This window comes from Acyrthosiphon pisum, unplaced genomic scaffold (assembly GCF_005508785.2).
Source record: "Acyrthosiphon pisum isolate AL4f unplaced genomic scaffold, pea_aphid_22Mar2018_4r6ur Scaffold_21243;HRSCAF=23396, whole genome shotgun sequence".
Classification (NCBI taxonomy): Eukaryota; Metazoa; Arthropoda; class Insecta; order Hemiptera; family Aphididae; genus Acyrthosiphon; species Acyrthosiphon pisum.
The window spans coordinates 27,407-35,382 of record NW_021770689.1 but is presented as its reverse complement, the minus strand read 5'-3'; positions in this window follow the sequence as shown (position 1 = coordinate 35,382).

Sequence of the window (7,976 nt, the reverse complement as noted above, 5' to 3'; positions counted from 1 at the left end):
TACCGATTGAACTACACATACATGTTTGTAATGTGTTTTTTTTCGTTCTCCTCCTATAAAATCAACTAATAAATATACACCATCTTTAATTGAATCCCAAATAACTTGTTCATATTTTATTTCTTCAATACCTATATTTTGAGGTTCATCATGTATTTCATCTTCTGATTCATTATTCTTATTGTAACATAAAAGATTGTTATATTTTACTAAATCATTTGTTGATTCATCAGTGTCATCTGAATTGCTTAAAATACTATTATTATTAAATAAAGATTGCTTTGTATTTACCTGGTGTTCTAAATCTTTGTATAATTTATTATTTAAGCTGAATACTAATTTTTCATGTTCAATAGTTCTTATGGATGGACTTGGAATAGAAAATATGTATGTGCTCATACATTGGTATACATTATCATTTTTTTCAAACGAACAGAATATGCCTAATTCATTTAAAGTGTACCAACTGCAGTGACAGCCTACTTCATCTAAATTGTCTTCCTTCATTAATATATATTGTCTATTAAATGCTTTACTGCGTTTATTAACATATCCAAAAGCTAGTATTCTACCAATAATAATTCCATTAAAATTTTTATTATTTTTATTATTTATTTTATCATAGATAATGTTATTTACTTTAAATACAGCCCAATCACCAATATGCACTCTATCGTTAATAGTTATTTTTTTTGAAGTTATTAATTCAATATCATTTTTTGAGGCAACAGGAATAAACCTACGTAGACGATCAGTACTCACCAAATCTTTTTCATTATCTAACAACCAACACAGTGTACTTTTTTTTACAACCATTGATTTATTTTTTATTTTGATTTGAATAAATGGACTCTTATTAAAATCCCCACATGTTTCTTCATGAAATTGCTTTTCAAAATTTTTTACATTTAAATATTCACCAAAATTATCAATTGAAGCCAAATTACATAAATTCAAAGCTCGATCATCCTCATCTAACTCAAAATCTGTATTATTGTTTGAACTTTTGTTTTTTGATTCAGCAACATTTTCATTTGACTCTTCCTCACTGTCATCTGATACATGATCATCATAAAAGGTATTCACGACTGTTTTATCTAGAGTTTTGCCAGAGGTCTTACCAATATTAAGATTAAATATTTGTTCGTCAAAATGTATAATATCTTCCTCAGTCATTATACCAAGTGTAACTAACATTATTTTACAATCCTTTAATGCATCATTTATAATAATATCTAGATTATTCGCATTGAAGTTGTCTATATTTATATTTGATAGAGAATTTGATGGTACTAACGACTGCTTCATACCTCGTGGAAATCTAAAGTTGTCCTTTCCTTTGGTATTATCTGGTTGGGATAGTTCATTGGATATTGTGTTCAAAATTTCAATACGTTTAACACGGTTCAATAGCTCTTTAACACTAAAATCAACTACAGTGTTAAATGTAGATGTTAAAGATCTTGTAGCCCTAAAGAGCTGCTCACACGGTTGTGAACTATATAGCCAAGGTACAAATAATTCGGGTATTAAATCTGGTGTATTTATAAGTTGAATAAGTGCATGAGCATTTAACTCAATACAATAATATGAATTTAGGGATATAAAATTAGCAGTGCAATTGTAAAAGTTATTGTTTTTAATCCATATTTTCCATTGTCTTAAGAAGAATACTGCAAACCATAATTTGTATACACGATCTCGGATGCTCAAACTGTGATCATTGAATGCCGAAATGACGAACTGCATCACCATCAAATACACTGTAGTACCTTCTGTGTCAGGAATAGATTTCAATAAGCTTATAACCTCGTTTGAACACATTTTCTCAGCGGCTCGATAATTCATTTTATCAACTGAATTTAAATCGGATTTAGTTAATAAATGTTTGTCCTTGGAGAAGTTATCAACTAAAAAATGTAAATGTGTTACAGAGGCATTGTATTTGCATAATGGAAGAACTATGGCTGGTTTCAACATACGGGTTCTTAATTTTGTCCCAATATGTGTCGTGTCTTGAACATATATTTGCTGTTTACGTGACTGCGAGTTGTAGCCATCTGAAGAACCTAATTTAAACCAACAATTTGAAGAAGCTTCAGGTGATCGAGTCATACAGCAGTGCTGCATAGCCTTTAGCAATCTTGGGTCTCCATCACTTGAAAAGCCTAAGATGTGTATATTTTGGTTATTTGCCATTTCGATCATTTTATCCCAACGATTAATTACATCTTCAAATGAGAAACAATTGTCAGTACCAAAAATTGAAACACAAAATGAAGGTGAATTTGGAACAGAGGGTTGTGCCATTATACAATAGGCATACTTGGACTTTGTAGCCGTTTTAAATGCATCTAGTATACTTTTCACAGATGTGACCACAAATGTGTCCATCTTTGGGCAACCGTTTTTCAAAGGTAAAATAAATCCTACAAGTTTATTGTCTTCATTGTCGTATTCAATCCTTCCAGTGATTCTCGTTCCATCTTCACTCAGCCAAACATATAAAGGAAGGTCTCGATCATCTAAAAATTTTCGAAGTTCCATAAATCTAAAACAACCTTCAGATATTTTTTGAGTTTTCCCAAAATACCGAAAGAGACTAGAAATCGATGGTATTGAATTTGGCATGTTATTACATAATGTTTGGTACAAATGACGGCCCCCAACAAAAAATAAGTACAAAGAGAACTTTTTAATTGTATCGTCGTAAGTATTTACGGTCTGAATTAGCTGTGCTAGATTTAAATAAATGTTTAAGGAGAATTGGCATATTTTCAATTTGTTTTGATTGTAGCGATCTGTGACTATCTTAAATAATTATCTTAACTAAATTGCTATCAATCACTTTATAAATGTACGTAATCATATACTATATAGTATACGCGCCGCGTAAATATAAGTATAATACGCGAGCGAGCGCTCGCGTAATAATAATAATAATAGTAATAATATCGATAAATACCGCGTCTACAGTACGTATACAGTAGTGCAATAGCGCGTGACCATGAGCGGCGTTTGGCACTCTATATATGACTACGTATATAAATAATTCTAAATATTACAAACTAGGATTTGTGTTGTTAAATGACACCACAAATAAATATATGTTAAACATCCGGCGTGTGCAGCGTGCGACGATCTCACGCTAGGCCTAAACCGCAGGATGACCATGTATGGTCATTTGAAATAATAAAAGGGACAGGGACAGATACCCATCGAGAAGAGCTGGTGGACAAGCATCCATCAGACGAGCAACACGACCCAAGAAGAACAGTTTAACTAAAATACATAGTCACATCTCGCTGACCCACAGTTATATTATTCATTTATTTGGACTTAGCCATTTTTTGATTAAATATTAATAATTTAAAGAGTAAATAAATACAAGTATTACTATACATTTTTCGTAATTTATTTCCATACTTCCATAAGTAGATTGCAGTTGTAGGCTCGTTACATGATGCTTTGATTTCTGTATAGTTATTATGATTGTTTATATTATCTAATAACATTTGTTTTAGATTTTCATTTTCTTTCATAAGTAATTTTGACACCTTATCTAATATTGGATAGAAGTTAGATATTAATGGTTGATCTAGTCCATGCAAAATTTTGTCTGAAACCCAGTGATTTATGTCTTCTTCTTGTTTCTCTTTCTTTGCGGCTATAAACTGAATTTTTCCATTTTGATGTAGATGGTAGTTTTGATATGAGGGACTGTTCTGGCAGTCTATTATGCGTCCCTTGGTTCATAATGCTGCTTTCATGAAAATCCAGTACCTCAATAGCTGTATTTGAGGAGGCTGAATCAATATTGAATTGTTCAGTAGAATCGTTGTTGATAGTTAATTGTTGGTTTATAGAACTATTTTCAACTATATGATGAGACGAGTGATTAGATGTAGTTTCTGTAGAATTAAAATAATCAGTTACTTTTCTAATGGGGGGTTTAAGTTTTTTCTTTTTACAGTCAGTAGTATGTGAAATGATATGCCTATAAAAATTGCTGAAAACCCATCTACCTTTGACATGAGATTTATCTGCAACCTTACTAACAGTTTGTCCAGAGTTACATATAACACAATTTATAATGCATATATAATTACAAGTATAATACATATCTTCTGTATCATTATTAATTTTTTCATTTACACGAACAGAGATGTTTAAATTGTTATTGCATAATGATTTAATATCAGTTTCCTTTTGGTTTCGCAACCATTTTCTTATTGATATTTCTACAAATGCACGCTCATTTTCTATGTCTATTACATTATTTTCAGCAACCACCTCACTAGTAATAGTATTTGGAATTAAATCAATAGATGTACATTTATTTTTTAATGAAGCATGATGAGTATTTAAAATTGTTCGTTTAAGTGTAAATTCTGAATTTTTTTTTGAAAATTTGGTTTTATAGAATTCAGCCACCATTAAAATCCTTTTACGAAAGCCACTAAGAATCTGGAATTTTTGAATATTATTTTTAAAAATTCTATAATATGATGCATATTCATCTGAGTCAATGAGGTCGGGTAAAACTTCTATTGCAAATAGGTACTTCAATTGTATCCAATGACTTTTCATCCATAAAACTAAGAGCCTTTTTATCATCGTATCCATTAATTGTTAAGAGTTTTTTTATGTTGTTCGGGATAGTGGTAGATAATGCATTTTCTGCTTCTTTAAAGACATCTTCTACAATCTCACATTCAGAATTTTATTATTCTCCATTTAACTGTTAACCAAAGAAATTGTTTATAATAATTTTTAAATTATTTTTCACATTTTAGACTATAAAAGTATAAAATTAAGGTAGTATAAAATCCTTATTATACTTAAATGTGACATTACAATTTGAAATTACTAATTACAAAAATAGCTTTCTAATATTAACTTACATTAATAAATTAGAAAAATTTAAAAAAACTGTTCAAAAGTATTTGATTGTGATCTTAAATAGTTTTTGAATTAAAAATAAAGAATAATATATTGAATACAAAGTTCTGGTCGAAAAACAAGATAGTTGCTAAAATGATTGTCTATAATTCGTTCCAGAATTGGCTCACATCTAGAAAACAATCATCTAATCAACCAATGCATCTTTATTAACATGGTTAAATGTATTAATTTTAAGAAAAGTTTAATTATTAACTCAATATTTTTTAAATAGTTTATTTTATTCCTTGAAAAGTTTTGAAAATGAACTAGTTCGATTCTTGCACATAGCCCTTAATTTTACAAAATACAATATAGTCCAAGCTGGGCAAGTTAAAAGTTAATTTAATATTTGATTAACTTAGTTAAGTTAAAAGTGAATACACACTTTTTTAAACTTTTTACTTAGTAAATAAATATTTTTTACACACAACACTCACATACTTTATATTTTACCAACTAGAAACTAAATTATAGACTATAGTGTTTAATAAATTAACTTAACCTATTTCTTAAAATGAAAAATTAATTTGTTACTTTCATTTTAATTCAAAAATGAATTTAGTAAGTTCATGAATATCCAAAAGAAACTAGTTAAAATAAAATTAACTTTTTAATTTGTTAATGCCCACCTTTGCAATATACCCAGCGTACCCATATAAGTATTATACTTATTAATAACAAAAAAATATTCATATAATGTGACAGTGGTTTATGGGATGTTGCGTTAACTTAAATAGTATTAATACAATTTAAAAATAAGATAGATTCCAACAAAACAAAATAAAATGTCAGTAATATATTAATACCCATGGTCGAACCAAGGTAAGAACAAATGTACCTATAGCAAATATATTCATCTCTCTTTCACCCTGGTATTTACTCTGTCATAACTTTGATAGACTAATAGACTTGTAAAATATATAATACTGGTTAAAAATATTATAATAGACCCAGCCATACTTCTTAAAGATAATTTATAATTTGTAAAATTGATAATATTATAGTTACTTTTCAATTTAAAAGTTAATATGTAACACCGAAGGGAACATTACTCTGTTATTAACCACTGAATGAAACTATGAATCAAAATGTTAACTATTTAAATAAGCAAGTGAATTTATTGGCTAAAACCTCGGCTTAAACTGATGTAAATTGTAAGTATGATGCAGGATGCAGTTGGCTTCAAAATGATTTGTATTTTGTTGTCTGTGGACAGTGAGATTAATTAGTAATTACAAACAAATTCGGTTAACACTTTAACAGCACGATTATAGAGATTATTTCAAATAATTGCTTATCACTCACTGTCTTATCATAGTTACCCGAATATTACTACCACAAAGCCATTAACGGTTCACCTCGCGGTTCACGGGATGGGGGTACTTTTCCCGAAATTTCATGGCGAGGAAAAAAAAAAAAAAAAAAAAAAAAAGAATGATAACCCGACCTAGCCAACATCAAATAAGTTCATATTTTCAATTCAGAATTTAGTATCCCTAAATGTACCGCCTTGAAAAAATACATATTAAAATATGTATTTGTTCCTACCTTATTGCTTAATGCTTTTGTTGTGTTTTGTAACGGTTTTTGCCGGAGGTTTTCCCAGTTTCCCATTCCTACCACCCGGCACCCAGGACCCAGCCAACTCCCACCATTTCGATACCCAAAATATGAGCGGATGAACGGATTGACAGCCCTTGAACGCTTGAACTTTGCCGACTTGCCGTACCGACTCTCGTTATTCGCATGACAAAATAGATTCTATTTTGATCTATTTTGTCATGGTTATTCGTTAACTACTGCCTAGTGCCTGCTGCTTACCTACTGTGCTTACTATTGTTTACCGTTTACACATTATTGTCGTTCTGAAAACTTAGAACATAGTTCATACCGGAAACCCAGCTCGTCCTTTCGCAGTGACGTACGTATTTAAAATTTTACTTTTGGGGTGCGGAGTTATGTTATAAAAGTGAAATAGTTTTATAAAGCAGTATAAAATGCGTAATATACTCTTGCATATTATATCTCACTAGTTTTATTTAAAAACAAATTTATGAAATCAAACAAATATTTCAATTCAATGTTAAAATATTATTTGTTGATTTTAATTTACAAAATAAACCAACTGCAATTATTATGTTATTGACATGTTAAAATGTTGGCGTCTTTAAACAATCTATGGAAAGACATAAACATGCCACTGATAATTACAAATTATTAAATATTAATATAACTATATTAAGTATTATGTGTACAATTAATGATTATGTCAGTTTTTTTAATGTCAATATTGAAGTTAAGTACTAGAGTTTTGGGTATTCGTTCCTTCGACAGAATTATCCAAATTGATTGTAACAAGGTACAAATTATTTAAATTTTTCATAATTGCAGATTTTCAAACACAGAATGCTGCTCTCAAAAATCTTCCAAATAAATTTCATGCATTAAAAACCATGGACCTTTTTGTTATAGTCATTGGCTGGCGATGGCTGTTTTGATGACACTCCTGAAATACTGAACTTAACCATAACTGTTGTATTACACGGTTAAACATATTTTAATGGATATTTGATGTGTTGTTCAATGCTACTAATTGTGCAAAAAAATGGGTTTATTGTAGGACGACTATAGAGCAAAACTTACACTAAATATGATGATAGGAATTCATTTTTTGGCCTGTTAAGGAGGATCTACAATATTGCCTATTTTTTGATGTTCTGTCAAATAACTTTAAACTTATGCAAAATTAATTTATTGTGGAAAACATCAAAAATAATATTAGTAATTAATCTTATGTTGATTACCTAAATTATGTATGTTTTGAACTGAAACAACTTCAGTATAATATTATGTAAAGTGAATACTTATTTATGTATTATGTTATAAATCGTTCATATAACGAATGTAATATTATGTAAATGTAACCAAAAAAATTATTATATTAATTAGATATTATATGATATCTGTGATATTGATAAAATTTTCAATTTTTTATATAGATCTGTCTATCTGGAATTTGCCTGCGATTCACT